This window comes from Pinus tabuliformis, chromosome 6, assembly GCF_031772625.1.
Source record: "Pinus tabuliformis cultivar Carrire ecotype Pingquan chromosome 6, CPIR1, whole genome shotgun sequence".
NCBI lineage: Eukaryota > Viridiplantae > Streptophyta > Pinopsida > Pinales > Pinaceae > Pinus > Pinus tabuliformis.
The window spans coordinates 1,232,431,865-1,232,450,206 of record NC_142292.1 but is presented as its reverse complement, the minus strand read 5'-3'; the positions used below and the strand labels follow the sequence as shown (position 1 = coordinate 1,232,450,206).

The following is an 18,342-nucleotide window of genomic DNA, read 5'->3' as shown; positions in this document are numbered from 1 at the left end:
CTCAATTTCTCTACGAATTGATCTTCTCATTTAATTTAAGATCATTAAAAACAATTATCACAATAAGCCTTACACAAGTCCATGGTATTCAATCTATGTTTCCACTAGAAGATTCCACCACCCATAGAATAATCATTAACGTGACATATAGGGTATTTCAACACATCCTAATCTAAATTCTCACGCTTCATAGTCGTTTACTTCTCAAATTCGAGATTTGTTATTATGACTTCCTCTATGAAGAATGACAAATATACTATCTGAAAGATAATCCTACTATCCGAATGGAAAATCTACTATATCTTAAATAAGAATAATGATAATCTACTATCGTCAGAATAAAAAGCCACCCTCGTATGTCAAATAGAACTGACTACATTCTTTAGATTGGGACACATTTTGGGTATAAATTACTGGCTCAAAAACTGCAAATTTTCAGTGCAAATATTGTTCACACCATCCATATATTTAATAGACACTGAGGTTGGCATCAAAACAAAGACCTCAGGTACAGATTAGTGGGAACAAAACTGCAAATTTCAAATGTAAAATATAGTTCACCTCATTCTTCAATCAGAATTTTGAGACCATTATAGAGTTTGTTCAAAACGTTCAAGTGACACATCCTTCGGCCAAATTTAATCATTGTGATGTGGCAGACTTAACTATACAATTAATGAACTTGGGTTGCATGTCCAAGCAATGGAAGATTGTTGATCTCATTACCACATTATAAAGATGGGATATTCATACATTGTCATTTGTAATAGCATGGTTATTGTCTTATTCACTTGGATTGGAAAATGTTGGTCTCTCAACCTCTTCTTTGTACATCTTGAAGAGATCCGCATATTCATAAAAATGGGGAAGGTTATCTTGTTGGAAGTACTAGAGTATATAATGGCGGTGCCTTCCTTTACTTTGGATTAAGTAATTGAAGTTGTTTCTTTCATTTTCACCTTATTTGGGATCATTGAGACAACCCTACCAATCATGCATTTCAAAACAACACAATGTATTAGTATTGTTATTCAATGAAATAATTAAGAGGTTTTTATTGTTATTCATTGTGTGAGACATAGAATTCAAAGTTGTGTAACCCCATTGAACAAGAGGTAGAATTAAGTGGCCTAGAGTACATTAACAAAGGTGCCATAGTAGCTCTTTATGTGCTATCCAATTGAAGGATACACTTGAACAAATAAGACCAAAAAAAAAGTACAAATTCAAAAGCAAGCACAAGCTTGGCCTAATTATCTCTAACTCTACCAAGTTTGATGGCTTAATCAAAATGCCTAGAAACCTGAGATCAAAAGTGCATGTCCTAAGACTATCAAAGTTTGAGGTTGAGTTCAAAATGCTTATAAATCAAGATGGAGGGAAGTGCAATATTTGTCAAAGTTTTCTTGGACCAGATAATTACAGTCTTTTCAAACAGAACGGTATAACCAGTTTCAGGGCCTTGCCTCAAACTACTAATTTTTGCAAAATTTGTACCAAAATCAATATAAATATTTTAGTTTTTAAATACCAAAAGAATTGAATTATGTGGATGTGTAAGATGCCAATTACAATTACAGATATAAACGTCGATAGATTAAGGAATGAAAAAATTTATACAAAAACAAAAAAAACAAAAAAATTATGCACTAATCAAATAAACCTCTCCAAGAATGTGGGAAGTTGGAATCTATTGTTTGTGTGCAAGCAGTTGGCCTCATTGACAGAAAATAATTATTACTTCTACATGTTCTGAGAGATGCCACATTCCAAGTTACTATGCTTATCTAAAAAAAAAGAACAGTTAAAAAGAAAAGAGAAAGGAAAACAAAATTTGATGATTGGTGTGTTAGCAATTTCGTTTAAATTTAGAATAAATGATGAGGTCATTGATATGAAAAGAACAAGATACATCAATCTTAGAAGGTGCCCCTCACTTGGACACTTGAGATTTTATTGCCTCATACAATAAGCCAACAACTCTTAAGCATTAATGACTCGTATTCTAATTGGGCCTTGACAATACAATATCTTGCATATGTGACACGCTGTAGAAAGATGGCATGAATTTTATGCCAGTAAAGTGTAACAACCCTCAAATACTTAAATATGCTCACTTATTTCCATCTCCATTAGAAATTTACCATAAGCATATATATAATGAAAGGAACGGCTTCACAACCAAAGTGCTTGCAATATCTTTATAGCCCTAATCAAAAGCATTTTGTCAAGCAAGATAACAGCCATAGGAGAGAATATTCATATGTCTTGAATATCCAAGAGTCTACTATTAGTCCCAAGTGGATACTATTAGTCTATTAACGAAGACTAACTACTTATAACAATGGAGAATGTAAAAAAGAAAAGAAAAAAAGAATATATTTTTCCCATTATAATGGACAACAATAGAAAGCAGGTTCTCAATAGTATTGACCACCTCCACATTCAATGCAACCCAAATAATAAAAAGTGTTTTGAACTTCAGATTGAAGAAGGGAAATTGCACTAGTTTAATCCAAAACTTACTTAATAAAAAGTTAAAAACAACACAACTTAGAGACAGTATTTAGAGTGCACCCGTATATGATCTCTAAATAGGAGGAACTTGATTCCTTCCTTTCCAAGAAGGTAAATTCGTTTTACCTTCGAGTCCTTCCAGCAAGACAGTAAATTCTACCAAGTGTTAAAATGAAATAATGATAGTTTTATTTAAGAAAGTAATGCCTGCAGCTGCCCAACTCTTTGCAAAGAACTTGTTTACAAAAAGACCACCATCTGTTTGCATTTCTCATATGAAAGAAAACCAACAATACATAGGGCAAGTAAAATAAGGATGTCGCTTGTATGTTCAGATGCCAAACTTCCAGCTTTTGGGGATGGAGGAGATATAATTCTAAATAGACCTCTTAGAATTGGAACATGTTAGAAGCAATGCTCAACCTAAGACTGGAACAATCACAAAATGACCTCTTGTTGATGTTGCATGATTACTCATAGCAAATCCAAATTGACATCAATGGATAGTTGCCTTCCCCATAAGATGCTTAAATTGATATTTTCCAAGCACATCAGCTAGGTCAGAGCAATTTGAGAAGTTACATCATAATATACATATTCTACAGCCATGGGCATTATTTAGGCTATATTGCAGTATGTAGCAGCACAACTTTGATCTCCTCAGGTGCAATTTTTCCTTCTTTAGCTTGCTCTGCCCGAAATACATCTAGTGCAAATCCATTGAAGGAATTGATGACTGCTTGCTGAACATCAAGCCCAAGCCCATCCAATGCCCTCATAGTGGAAAGTAGTAGTTCAGGCCATCTAGCACAAAACATATGGATTTTTAGGGCATGCCCTTCCCTCACCCGAACTTCCACCCTTGTAGGTTGTGCATTGGGACTAGGAAGTGAAGTTGGGCACTCTTCTTTCACTCGACAAGGCAAAGAAGGTGTTGTAGGTGTCAAAGGATGGAAATTAGATGTGCCAGGTAAAACAGGTCCCTGGGATGTAGATTCAAGCTCATTGTGAAGGTTGTTTATCTTCTGAAGAAGCTCTTTTCAGTGGTGATGATGAGTATGAAGAGGAGCCTATTCCAAAGGACTGTGCACAGATTGTTTGGACAAACCTTTCCGAGACTATAGGGAAAATTAGTGACATTGAGGTGCTTGACAGAGTGTTATTTCATGGTGATATTGTTGCTTCAGCTTCAGATCCATCGGGACAGATGGGCATGGTGGTTATCGTGGATCTTACACTAGATTTCTCAACTCCCACATCAGTTGCTATTAGAGACGTTTCCAGTAGAAATCTTCATCGAATAAGGGTGTTTGCACAGGGTGATTATGTAATTCATGGGCCTTGGCTTGGAAGAGTTGATACGGTGGTTGATGATGTGATAGTTATATGTGACAATGATCCGGATTTAAACAGGAACGCAACAAATTACAGAGATAACCATATACACAAAGATGCAGCGGAAATAATACTTCATTTCATTAATGGAAAATACTGAAATATGCTTACAACCAGAAATGGAAATAAACCAGCTAGGGCGATGGTAGCTTATCTCTGAGAAGAGATGTGGTGGCTACATGCCTCTGAACTGTGTTACAATGAGGCTCGAAGGCCTATTTATTTTTGAGAAACAATGGAAAACCCTTAACATTCCAAAACCTAACCCTAGAAGATGAAATGCCAAACTGTGGGCCCCGTTTGGGTAAATTGGTACACCAACTTCCCGGGGTCGTAACTTTGGCATACGATCTTCGTTTGATGCATACAATAGCTCGTTAGAAAGATCTATCCGAGCACTGCCACTTTGGGAGGTCCATGGACCCATGTAGCCCCAGATTTCCCAAAAAACGTCGTTTAGGGCCTCAAAACGGCTCCGGAAGTTCAGGACCCAAAAAACTGCTAAAAATAGTAAGTTGTGCTACAATTAAGGAAACTGAAAATGCTGAGAGAAACAATGGTGGGGGTCCAGGTGGACTTGGCAGTTGGCCACCAATATCCACCTGGATCATTCCTCCCCCCTTAGGAAGCAATGGTCCCCATTGCGTTGAGTTCCTTCATGAGATGAGGAAACTTTTGCTGAACTTGTTCCCTGGTGAGCCACTTGCCCTGCTGAAGGAGTTGGCCTGCTTTGACAACTCGATACAGTTGGATATTCTGTTGGCGAGTGTTCTTGATCTGTGTGTCCATGATCCGATCAGTTGCAGCTTGTTCCATGCAATCTAGATTTAATTCTGTGGGTGTGAGTTGTTCTGCAATGTCGGATGTGTCTAGCAATGGTGGAAAGTATGGCCGAAGGCGGTCCACATTGAACACTGGGTGCAAGCCAAGGAATGGGGGAATGCTGAGCTCAAATGCATTGTCTCCCATAGCCTTAGTAATGGCGTAAGGACCATATCGGAGTGGTCTTAGTTTCCGATAGGCTCCAGTAAGGCGTTCCTTTTGCAAATGCAACCAGACTTTGTCGCCCACCTGAAACTTGTGTGGCACCCGATGTTGATCATGTCGCTGCTTGTACTTGGCATTTGATTTCTCCAGAATGTCATGGACCTGCTGGCGAATATGTTAGATGCGCTCAATGAAGCTGGTGGCCTTATCTGTTTCGGACTGGACATGAGCTGAATTTATGTGAGTAGCTACAAGTGGCATGGCCACATCAATGGGGCATAGTGGCTGGAATCCCAAACCCACCTGAAAAGGGCTATGGCCAGTGGAGCTGTGAAGAGCTCGGTTGTAGCTGTGCTGAACATAGGGGAGGCTCTCGTCCCATGTGCGTGGATGCTTTGAGTTATACATGCGCAGAATGTGCACAATCATCCTATTGACAACCTCCGTCTGGCCATCAGTTTGAGGATGGAAGGCTGTGGACTTCGTGAGTTTGGTGTCCAGCATTGACCAGAGACTGGACCAAAATGTGCTGAGAAACCGACTGTCCTGATCTGAGATGATAGACTGTGGGATCCCAAAGTGCACCCACACTCATTCAAAGAAGAGTTTAGCAGTGGCTTCTGCTGTGATATTCTTCTTGCAGGCCGCCATAATGGCCATCTTCGAGAACTTGTCGACGACCACAAAAACACAGTCATTTCCATGCTTAGTGGAAGGAAGGCCTGACATGTAATCCATGGAGATGGATTCCCAAGGTCGACTAGGGGTAGGCAACGGGGTATAGAGGTCGTGCTTCTTGATGGTCGGTTTGGCAATGGCACAGGCAGTACATGATCTGATTTACTTCCCAACATCCTGTCGAAGATTCGGCCAATAGAAATAATTTTGCAGTACTGCCACTGTTTTCTCGACCCCGAAATGCCCAGCAGCCCGACTGTAGTGTGCTTCCCAAATCATCTTGGCACGCTCGCTTGAAGGAACACAAAGGTGCCCCAGGTGGCATAATAGGGCATCCTGGAGGTGAAAATCTGGAACATGCCGACCCTCCAAGAGTGTCTGGTATGTGTGGCCGAATTCTGGGTCGCTTTTGTAGAGAAGTGGCCAATCAGAAGTCTCGTGGCCACAAGAGTTGAGCACGGTGATTAACGCCATGATCGGTGGTCGACTGAGGTAATCTGCAACATTATTGGTGCTGCCCTTCTTATACTTGATATTCAAGTGGAAATGTTGCAAGTATGTAGACCACTTCTGATGGCGATCATTCTACAATTTCCCTTGGGTCTGCATGAACTGCAGGGGTCGGTGGTCTGTGTGGATGACCGTTTCCTTCCCCAAAATGTAATGCTTCCATTGTCGGCAGGCCTGTACAATGGAATACATCTCTTTATCATAAGTGGGGTACTTCCGGACTATGTCTGAAAGTGTTTCACTGTGATATGCCACTGGATGTCCATGTTGAGTAAGGACTGCCCCAATAGCATAGTCAGAGGCATCTGTCTCGACCTCAAATGGTTGTTGTAAATCTGGTAACGTGAGCACTGGTGCCGTGCAGAGGCAATCCTTCAACTCCATGAATGCCTTCTGTTGAGATTCTGACCAAAATAATTTTGCTTTCGCCCCTCCCTTGGTGACTTGACTCAAGGGCCAAGTAATATGAGAAAACCCCAACACGAACCTGCGGTAGAAGTTGACAAGACCTAGAAAGCTGCGGAGCTCTGTTAGAGTGGTTGGAGATGGCCAATCCTGAATGACTTGGATCTTGGCTGGATTGACATGCACCCCCTGTTCATCAATGATGTATCCCAGATACTGAACCTGGGTCATGCCAAAAGTGCATTTCTCCAAATTGGCACATAGCTTGTGTTGCCGTAGTGTTTGGAGAACCTGTCGGATGTGGTGGAGGTGCTCTTCCCAACTCTGGCTGAAGATCAGAATGTCATCCAAGTATACTACTACAAAGGAGTTGGTGAATGGCCGCAAGATGTCATCCATTAGCCTCATGAAGGTTGTAGGAGCATTCGTCAATCCGAAAGGCATAACCAACCATTCGAAAAGGCCCTCCTTGGATTTGAAGGCAGTCTTCCACACATCAGAGGGTTCGATTGGTACCTGGTGATATCCTGACTTCAGATCGATCTTGCTAAAATATTTCGCCCCCTTTAGTTGGTCCAGGAGGTCATCAATCCGCGGCATCGGGTACCTATTACAGACAGTGATCTTGTTCAGCGCCCGATAGTCAATACAGAGTCTCCACGTCCCATCCTTCTTCTGTACCAACACAATCGGGCTCCCACAAGGCGATGAACTCGGATGGATGTGACCTTTCTGCAGGAGCTCCTGAATCTGCCTCTTGACTTCATTGTTCTCTAGAACGGAGCGCCGATAAATTGGTCCATTGGGTAGTGGCGCACCTGGGTTCAGATCGATGGAGTGCTTGACCTGACAGTGTAGAGGAACCCCTGCAGGGGAGGTGAAGATGTCCTCGTACTCCTCCACAACCTTGTCCATCTGTAGTTGTCGTGCAGAGGGACCACGTCTAGAGGCTGCGGCCACCGTCTTCTTCTTTCCTTGAGGGCGTATCATCAGGAAAACAAATTTCCTGGTTTTGGAAATGATCTTGCTGCATTGTTTTGCAGTAATCAAAGAGATGGCAGTAGGTGGTGCTACCTCTGGTATCCTATACAACTTATTTCCCAATGTAATAATAACAGCACGGGGCCTTGATTCATACACAGCATGTCGCTTCCACAAGTATGGTTGTCCTAATAATACATCACAAACTTCAAGGGGAGCAATGTCACACAATACCTCATCCGTGAAGGGCTTGATGTTGTATGGAAGGCGACACTGCTGGCTCACGCGAAGATCTCGTCCTTGGTGAAGCCACCCAATGGTGTATGGTTATGGATGTGCTGTGGTCGGTAAGCCCAACCGCTTCACGACCTCTGCCGAAATGAGGTTCTTTTGACTCCCACTATCAACAATGAAATGTATTGGGGAGCCCTTTACCCACATCTGGGAGTGGAAGAGACGCTCCTCCTCCTCTAGATCTTCGGGTTCATTTTTCTGGATCTTGGTGGTAGCAACAGTGGCGTTGGGATCCGCATCAATGATCTGCTTCCCTTTGTCATTCCCCTTATCGGGTTCTGACTCAGAGTCGGAACATGCATTTGATTCGGAAACCTTTAGCTCAGCCACCAGTGACTGTTTGGCTCGACACTCACTTGTGTTGTGAGTGGAGCTCTTATGGAACTCACACCATTTTCCCGTGTCTTTTTTCGGCTTCGCGGCGCTGTTCTTTGCTTGCAGCTTCGGCGGGTTGTCTTGGGCTGTCCCGCCTTGGCTTTGTCCTTTGCTCTGTGGTTTAGGGGCACCTTTTCCCTGCTTTGGATTTGCAGATCCAAAGTCTCGCTTCTTTTGTTTAAACTTCTGCTCGACCTTGACGGCATATCGGTATGCGGCGCCGAGCGAGGAGATGTTCAAGAATTGTATTTCTTCCTAGATGTACTTGTGCAGGCAGCCACGGTATTTGAGTATCAAATGCTGCTCCGAATCCTTGATACCCAACTTTGTGCGAAGGGTATGGAAAAGATTGGTGAACTCCGGCACGTCTTGGTCCCTTCCCTACTGCAGCGTGGTCCACTTTATGTATTCATCCTCATAGCTTCCGACAGGGTAGTACTGCTCCTTGATGGCATCCCGGAATGAACTCTAGGTGGGTGCGGCTGAAAATAGTGAGCCAGTACTTTCATCCTTCTGCTCACAGTATGTTTCCCACCAATCCTTGACGTGGGTGGCTGCTTTGAGAAGAGCGAAAACAATCTTTTCCCGACTCAAAAATTCATGAACAGAAAAATAACCCTCTAGTAGATTTAACCATTTATCTACGGCATCTGCGTCTATCTGACCCTCGAATATGGGGATTTCAAAATTAACTTGTACCTTAAAGGGCGTGGCGTTTCCAGAGTAGCTGCTGGAAGCCGATGCGTCTCTTTTGGGTAGTCGCTGAATGATCTGGGCAAAGCTGTCCATCATCGCGTTCCGTTGTCGCTTGAGGGCTTCTTCAAGCAAGATTTTGATGGGATCTCCTGCCCCCTCATCTTTCTTCTCATCCGCCATGGGAGGCCATCGGGATTTGTGAGGCTAGTCTTGCAAAGGTTCGACTAGTTCAAGCCCTAACTCCTTATATCCCGACCTTGTTGGGGACATGCAAAGAAAAACAGAGAAAAAGCAGACCGCTCTGATACCACTGATCTGGATTTAAATAGGAACGCAACAAATTACAGAGATAACCATATACACAAAGATGCAGCGGAAATAATACTTCATTTCATTAATGGAAAATATTGAAATATGCTTACAACCAGAAATGGAAATAAACCAGCTAGGGCGATGGTAGCTTATCTCTGAGAAGAGATGTGGTGGCTACATGCCTCTGAACTGTGTTACAATGAGGCTCGAAGGCCTATTTATTGTTGAGAAACAATGGAAAACCCTTAACATTCCAAAACCTAACCCTAGAAGATGAAACACCAAACTATGGGCCCCGTTTGGGTAAATTGGTACACCAACTTCCTGGGGTCGTAACTTTGGCATACGATCTCCGTTTGACGCGTACAATAGCTCGTTAGAAAGATCTATCCGAGCACTACCACTTTGGGAGGCAACATCGGTCCATGGACCCATGTTGCCCCAGATTTCCCAAAAAACTTCGTTTAGGGCCTCAAAACGGCTCCGGAAGTTCAGGACCCGAAAAACTGCTAAAAATAGTAAGTTGTGCTACAATTAAGGAAACTGAAAATGCTGAGAGAAACAATGGTGGGGGTCCAGGTGGACTTGGCAGTTGGCCACCAATATCCACCTGGATCAGACAATGGATCAAAATGTAAACTAATGAAGGCCGACCCTGATCGCCTTATTCTTGTCTCCAAGAATCTCCATTATCCTCACATTCCAAGACAATGTGTCAGGGGCAGTTCCTCAGCAGTTTTCAAGAATGGTATATGGTTGTGTGGTGAATGGAAGAAAAATAACAAGGAAGCTACAGTGTGTGATGTGGAACTAGGATCAATTTGGGTCAACTAGATTCCTGCAGCGAATCCTGGTTATTATTTTCAGTCAAATATCATCCCTACAGAGCAACAGGACCCTGAGCAGCTAAATTTATTGTCTTGTTTTTCACATACTAATTGGTGGTTAGGCGACTGGTGCCTGCTTCCTAGGATGTCAGAAAGGAAGAGGTCAGAAGTTACTCTGCTCGCCATAGATGACATTGTTGTCCACAGTGAAGATAACATTCTTGATGGGGTGCTATCTGTGGGCAACAAACGGACTAAGGTAGATGTGATATGGCAAGATGGCACAAGGACATATGGCGTAGATTCTAGAACATTGATTCCCATTTATAATCTTTTGGAGTATGACTTCTTTTCTGAACAATATGTGTTGAAGAAGGATTCAGATGATGATGGTGCTTCTTCTGAAGGTAGATGAGTGGGAGTTGTAAAGTGTGTGGATTCAAAAGAGCACATAGCAAGAGTGAAGTGGCTCAAGGCTGTGGATTGTCCTGAAGATACACACAAATTTGATGGCGAGGAGTTGGTAAGTGTGTATGAGCTAACTCACCATCCAGATTACTACTACTTTGTTGGGGACATTGTTACACGTCTCTTTCTTATATATGGGGAAACAGAGGTGCTTGCCATTGTCAATCAATTGGTTGGACAAATAGAATGTAAGGATGAAACAAGATCCAAAATGTTTTTGGAACTACAGATCTATCTAGAAAGCAAAACACTCTGATGAAAAGAGAGAAGGTAGAGCTTGAAAAGAGTCTCAAAGAATCTAATCTATCTTGGATTGAGAATTTCATAGGTCTTCAAGGATGGAGACATCGAGGTAGCATGGGCAATTGGAATGGTGTCAAAGGTTGGACCTCAACAAATATTTGTGGTTTGTGGAGACGAAGATGATGCATCGGTCTGCAATAATGCTAAAGAAGATGATAAAAATGGTCCTGCAGGCTAGAAAACTGTTGATTTTGATTTAGTTAAGTTGATATTCGGTAACCTTGATATGGAACAGAAAAGAGAGGATACAGTGCACATGGAACAGAAAAGGGAGGAAAATACAGTGCATAGCTTGCCCAGTAGCAGTGGTCATGACCTAGGTCACTTCAAATAGTTTGATAGTGTAAAGGACCCTATGGATCACTTCTACCACCAAGAAACAAACCAACATATTAATAAGCGGAAATGGATGAAGAAAGTTCAGCAGGAATGGAACATTCTCCAAGAAAATTTACCAGATACACTACTTGTGAGAATCTATGAGGATAGGATGGATTTTCTCAGAGCTGTGATTGTTGGAGCAGCTAGGACTCCATATTAGGATGGGTTTTTCTTCTTTGATATTCATTTTCCATCTGAATATCCTAATGTACCCACTTTTGTACACTACCATTCTGGTGGGTTATGGTTGAATCTGAATCTGGGAAAGTGTGTCTGAGTCTTTTAAAGACATGGGCAGTGATGAGATGTTGCACGAAATGAAGGTTTCAAGTTTACTCCAAATTTTAGTTTGATACTAGCGCTGAGATGGTTGTAGCTGATTCCATTGATGTCATTTGTACCTAAAAGCTATTCTTTCGAATACTCAATTGCATCTCTGAGAATAGAGGCTCGATCCATCTTGCTGATCTTAGGAATGATAGACCGAAGCATGTAAAGCCTATCATTGAGCTTCTTTTGGCGCCTTCATTCGGCCATCAGATTCTTAGCAGGCAAGCCCTTCTTCTTGCCCTTATCTCCACCGCCATTACTATTGTTATTAATAACAACAACATTCCCAATGCTTCCTGCAGAGGCCAATCCATCTTCCCCAATCTGGTCGAACTTATAACTACTATTATTGTTACCGCCAACATCATCTGAATCATACTGAATCCCTAGACCCATCATTGCTTTCATCCACATCCTCCTCTTCTTTCTTATCAGCACCCACTGACATCAACTTCCTCTTCCCTTACACATTGCTATTGCTATTTCCATTGGGGCTCTCTTCATCGATCATTTCAATGCAAGGGGTTGTTGCACCTGGGCTGAGGTAAGTATGCCTAAGAGCAGCTCGCTTCTGAAACAAAGTAGGCTGAGCACCCACTGGGGCACAAATCTCAAGGTGTCTAAGAATCTTCGGGCTACTAAAATTTAATGGCGCAAGGATTCGAGGGCTAACAAGGCTACTCAAACCCAAAAGATTGCTCAAATTATTATTGTTGTTGATGGTGTTGTGATTCTTGCTAGCAAACAATCCAGTGTCTAAGAGATCCAAGTTGCTCGCGGGCATCATTCTGGGGCTCAGATTGGAGGTACCACTACCACCCATTTGGATGTGTGGGCTATTGAGATTAAGCATCGGGGTAGCAGCATTCGTGCAAGGACTTGAACCCGCGAAGCTGGGACTCAGCTGCCTGAAAATTCCTCCCGATAGCCTCCCATACAAGTAGCTATTGCTGCTACTGTTGCTATTGGCATTGTTGCTGCTCACCAACCCCTCGCAGGCTAAATCCTGGAAGGGACTCAAACCCGCAATGTCCGGGAGTTGGTGAGAATCGTGATGATGAAGATGATGCTGATGATGGTGGCTCCCCCTAGATAGAAAAGATTGGACTTGCGAAGGGTCTAGGATGAAAATCGAAGTGGGCGATGATTAACAAGAATTCATGGCATGCTGTAACAACATATTGTAGGTTTTAACCTCGTACATAAATTACTTGCATACGAATTCTAAAACACATAAAATAAACAATGCGAGAGTATAACACATATACACAGAGATTTTCCCCTGGATCCCAAAATCGGGACTACCAGCTTTATTTTTCATTATGTTCCTTTCAATGTTATAATACATATTTATACATGCTGAAGCATCCAATACCATGGACCAAAAACCATTGCGTCCAATACCATGGAACGAAAACCATTGCGTCCAAAAACATGTGCTAAAATCATGCACAAAACCATAGGTGGGTTCGCCCATCCTAACATAGGGTCCAAAACCAAAATTTTCCAGGGCGCTACCCCAAACCCCATAAAGTGGGGTTACAGGTATGCCTCAAACCCCTTGTGACCCCCCCGCTACACAATCAGTGCAACGAAGGGGGGCTCCACCCCCCCTCTAACCCCCCAGTTAACTATGTGGGCTAGTCGTGGAAAGAATATAACACAACCCAACATTCTCCCACTTGTTGTTTTCTTTCCATAGGGGGTCATTTTTTCAGCCCTAAAATGCCCATTGTCTCTCTACACCAAGAGAATTTCTTAGAGCTCGTAGATTTTTTTAATGCATCTGCAGTATTCTTCAAAGTGTCCACCTTTACCAGCAACACCTTTTTGTCTTATATCATATCCCTCACAAAGTGATACTGGACATCAATGTGCTTTGTCTTTGAATGATATGCAGGGTTCTTTGCCAAGAAAATTGCACTTTGGCTGTCACAGTGTATCCTTATAGCTCCCTGTACTAACCCCATACTTGAACACAATCTCTGCAACCAAACTTCTTCCTTGCTTGCATGAGTGGCTACCATGTATTATGCATATGTAGTTGATAGTGCCACTATAGATTGTTTCTTACTCATCCAACTGACTGCACCTCCAAATAGGTTAAACACATACCCACTTGTAGATCTTCTCTGATCCAGATCTCCAGCCCAGTTTGCATCAACAAAGCCACGAATATCCAACATTCTATCCAATCTTGATCTTCCTTGGTAACGCAAACCATAATCACTAGTGCCATGCAAATACCTAAAAACCTGCTTCACTGTTGTCTAGTGCTCCTTCCCTAATTTTGACATAAACCTGCTCAATACTCCCACTGCATGTGAAATGTCTGGTCTAGTACAGACCATTACATACATCAAGCTACTGATTGCACTTGCATATGGAACACGGGACATGTCCTCTTCCTCTTCATGTGTCTTGGGACACTGTTCAGCAGATAACCTCACACCTACAGGAATTGGAACCTTCACTGGTTTTCTATCCTGCATATTAAACCTCTATAGTATTGTCTCGACATACTTCCTCTGGTTTAACCAGAGCTTCCTCTTTGTATGATCTCTTTTAATTTCCATGCCCAAAATATAGTTTGCAGCACCAAGATCTTTCATGTCAAATTTGGAGGACAATTGGGTCTTCAAATCCTGGATAATTTCTTTGTCATTTCCAACCAGCAACATATCATCCACATACAAGACCAGATAAATAACACGTCACCAATTAATTAAAAGACACACGATGATCTGCTTTGATTCTAGTGAAGCCAATTCCCCGTATAAACGTATCAAATTTCTGATACCACATCCTTGGTGACTGTTTTAACCCATACAGAGACTTCTTTAACTTGCATACCAGTTATTTCTTACCCTTCACCGCAAAGCCTTCAAGTTGCTTCATGTAGATCTCCTCTTCCAGATCCCCGTGAAGGAACAAAGTATTCACATCCATCTATTCTACCTCAAAATCAAAAGCAACAACAACAGATACAAGCAATCTAATAGAAGTTACCTTGGCAACAGGAGAAAAAATATCACCAAAATCAATTCCGGCACTTGGGAATAACCTTTTGCTACAAACCGAACTTTGTATTTCTCCACTTTTCCTTCTGCATTTGTCTTCTTCTTGAACACCCATTTGCTACCAATGGGTTTCCTTCTAGCCGGCAACTCCACCAGATCCCAAGCCTCACTTTTGTGCAAAGATGCCATTTCATAAGCCATGGCCTCTTTCCAGAGTTTTCCATCCTCTGAATCTACTGCTTCTTTCATAGTTCTAGGATCATCATCAGTAATAGATAAAGCAAAATTTGAATAGAAAGCAGATGGAATATACCTTTCTGGTTGCCTTATTTCTCGAACTGATCTTCTCACACCCAAAGTTTATGGCTTTTCATCTTTTGATTCCTCCTCTACTGTAGAGTTTGTTTCTTCCTCCTTTAGCTCAAACTCTATCTTCTCAGGTTCCTTTGCTTGAACTTCATGTTTAATAACATATTTCACCTCTTTGAACACCACATCTCGGTTGTACACAACCTTCCTTGTTACTGGGTTCCAAAGCGTATAACCCTTTAAACCATCCTTATACCCAATAAAGATGCACTTTTCATATTTACTATCCAACTTGGTTCATTTCTCCTTTGGAACATGTACATATGCATCACATCCAAATACCCTCAGATGTGAAAGAGAGGGTTTCTTACCAGTCCATACCTCTTGTGGAGTTTTATCCTCCAACGCTGATGAAGGTAATCTGTTGACTAGGTAGCATGTTGTCTCCACCGCCTCTGCCCAGAATTCCTGTCCTAACCCAGCACCACTAAGCATGCTTCTTTCCCTTTCCATCAATGTCTTGTTCATTCTTTCTGCAACTCCATTTTGCTAAGGTGTATATGGAGTAATCTTCTGCCATGCTATACCACACTTCTTGCAGAAGTCTTCAAATTCCTTACTACAAAACTCTCCACCGTTATCTATCCTCAGCACCTTTATCTTCTTCTTTGTCTGGTTTTCCACGAGAGCCTTAAATTCTTTAAACCTGTCAAAGACTTCAGATTTCTTCTTAAGGAAATATATCCATGTATTCCTTGAGAAGTCATCTATAAATGATACGTAGTACACAGACTTACCCAGTGATGGAACCTTCATAGGTCCAAACACATCACTATGCACAAGCTCTAATATTTGTTTCGCCCTCTTACCACCAGAGGGAAAACTCACCCGATTTTGCTTCCCATATACACAATTTTCACAGAAATCAAAATCCAGAGAGCTATTACTCAAACCTTCTACCATACCTTTACCATGAAGTATTCAAAGGTCCTTCTCTCCAATATGTCCAAGCCTTTGATGCCACAACATGGTCTTCTCTCCAGAAACCACTAGATTTTCTGCTCCACTTTCAGGAACCACAGAACTATTGCACCCATCAATAATAGTTCTACCTTATAGCTTGTACAGAGTTCCAATTCGAACTCCCCACATCAATACCAGTGCTCCCTGAACCATTTTGCAGGTATCCTTCTCGAACACTGTTTTTACAACTGCATCATCCAACTTGCTTATAGAAATCAAATTTCTGGCCGATGCAGGAATATACAGAACACCCTGAAGTGTTCTAACCCTTCCACTTTGCAACTTCAACTTTACTTTTCCACGACTAATGATTCTAGCCTTCCTATCATCCCCTAAGAAGATATCACCACCATCGTATTTCTCATACTCGCAGAACCACTCTTTATGGGGAGTGAAGTGAAAGGATGCACCTGAGTCAATCAACCATGTCTCATGATCTACATGTGTACTTGAAGAAGCCAAGTACACATCCCCACCTTCATCTGAGGTGGTTTTTGCCTCTACAGAAGAAGCATCATCAGATCCCTTTCCTTTATCAGGAGCTTTAGATTTACAGTCCCTTTTATAGTGCCCTTCCTTTCCGCATTTCCAGCACACTGCCTTTATAGGTTTTCCTGGAGATTTAGATATCCCTCTAGATTTAGATCTCCCACTCGATGACTTATTTTTGTTTCTGTTTTGGGACCGTTGTACAGACAAGGCATCACCATTCTGGCTCTCCATATTTTTCCATCTCATCTCCTCTATCAGCAAGGATGAGACTATTTCATCAAACTGCAAGGCAGTTGCATTACTACCTATTGAAATAACCACACTATCCCACGAATCTGGTAGAGAACACAAAAAACTGATGCACTTATCTTCATCTGAAATTGTAATATCAACAAATGCTAACTGACTTACCACAGTATTAAATCCATTCAGATGCTCTGTCACTGAGTCTCCATCTTTCATCCTCATGTTATATGGCTTTTTCCGCAGGAACAGTTTATTCACCAGAGACTTAGATTGGTACAAAGTGCCTAACTTGTCCCAAAAAGCCTTTGCCGTAGCTTCCCCTGATACATTCAGTAATACCGAATTCGAGACACACAATCATATTGTGCTCTTTTCCTTCCGATCCAACTTCTTTCATTCTACATCAGACACTCCCGTCAGTTTAGTATCCAAATCTACTGCGATCCACTGATCTTTATCCACAACTCAAAACTCTGACCATTAAATTTCTTGATCTCTATATTTCCACTGCTCGCCATCTTCTTTCACCACCAGAATCGATCTTCTAGATCTCCCACTAAACAGGTTCTACCACAGGCCTGAGCGCAACCCCTCAGCAAAAAAAGCATCTCCTTGAAGCCAAAACTGCTCTGATACCAAATGTAGGTTTTAACCCCGTACAGAAATTACCTGCAAATGAATTCTAAAACACATAAAATAAACAATGTGAGAGCATAACATATAAAACTCATATACACAGAGATTTTCCCATGGATCCCAAAACCAGGACTACTAGCTTGATTTTTCATTATGTTCCTTTCAATGTTATAATACATATTTATACATGCCGAAGCATCCAATACCATGGACCAAAAGCCATCACGTCCAATACCATGGACTGAAAACCATCGCGTCCAAAAACATGTGCGAAAATCATGCACAAAACCATAGGTGGGTCAGCCCATCCTAACATAGGGTCCAAAACCAAAATTTAAACCCCCTGTGACCACACCCCGCTACACAATCAGTGCAACAAAGGGCGGCTCCACCCCCCCTCTCTAACCCCCCTGTTAACTACGTGGGCTAGTCGTGGAAAAAATATAACACAACCCAACACATATTGGGAGGCTCGGGATTCGAATTGACTAGAGATGAATAGCATCATAAATACTTCATATCTATATTGAAACAGGGGCCATTAGGATGGTTTTTAACATTTATTCATACTGGCAGTAGTTATATCGTTATTGTTAGTATTGCTGTGAGAAGTAAACCATTATTCCGCGCCCAGCATTGCCTTGTTGGAAAATTCAAATTCTCGTCGTTGTTGCAGTGGAGGTGTGTGGCATCTTCCAGACCCCACATGCCACCATTCACATTCATTCTTGACAACATTTTTATCCCCAATCAATCCTCAATGTTGTCAATCTATATCTATATATATAACTCACTAGTGTTCTATATATTGATTAATTATGGCAACAACTACCATATATGATTTAGCTTTTATATGTGAGAACCGATTAGTATGAAGCTTTTGGATGCATATTCCAGTGAAATCTAACAACTCTCAGCCATTTCTAGTCCCTAGGATTCGATCACGCGCCATCTAAAGAGCTGGAAGTCTCATTTCTTCTACTCAAAACTCGCTCGGCTCAATCTATATATGAGGGAATATTGGCCTCAATACAACTAGCAGGAAAAATAGAATAAGACGATAGGGAATAGCCATGCTACCCATGGTTTCTGATGCCGAAGAGACAATAGCGAAGTCCTCATTTCCTGGCTCTATAAAATAGAATAAGAGGATAGGG

General features: G+C 41.8%; 1 pseudogene; it reads right to left on the bottom strand.

The window, feature by feature from the left end:
- Positions 1-3,140: 3,140 nt before the first annotated feature.
- On the bottom strand, positions 3,141-17,923 carry LOC149263144 (transcription factor ICE1-like; annotated as a pseudogene).
- Between the last annotated feature and the right edge of the window lie 419 nt (positions 17,924-18,342).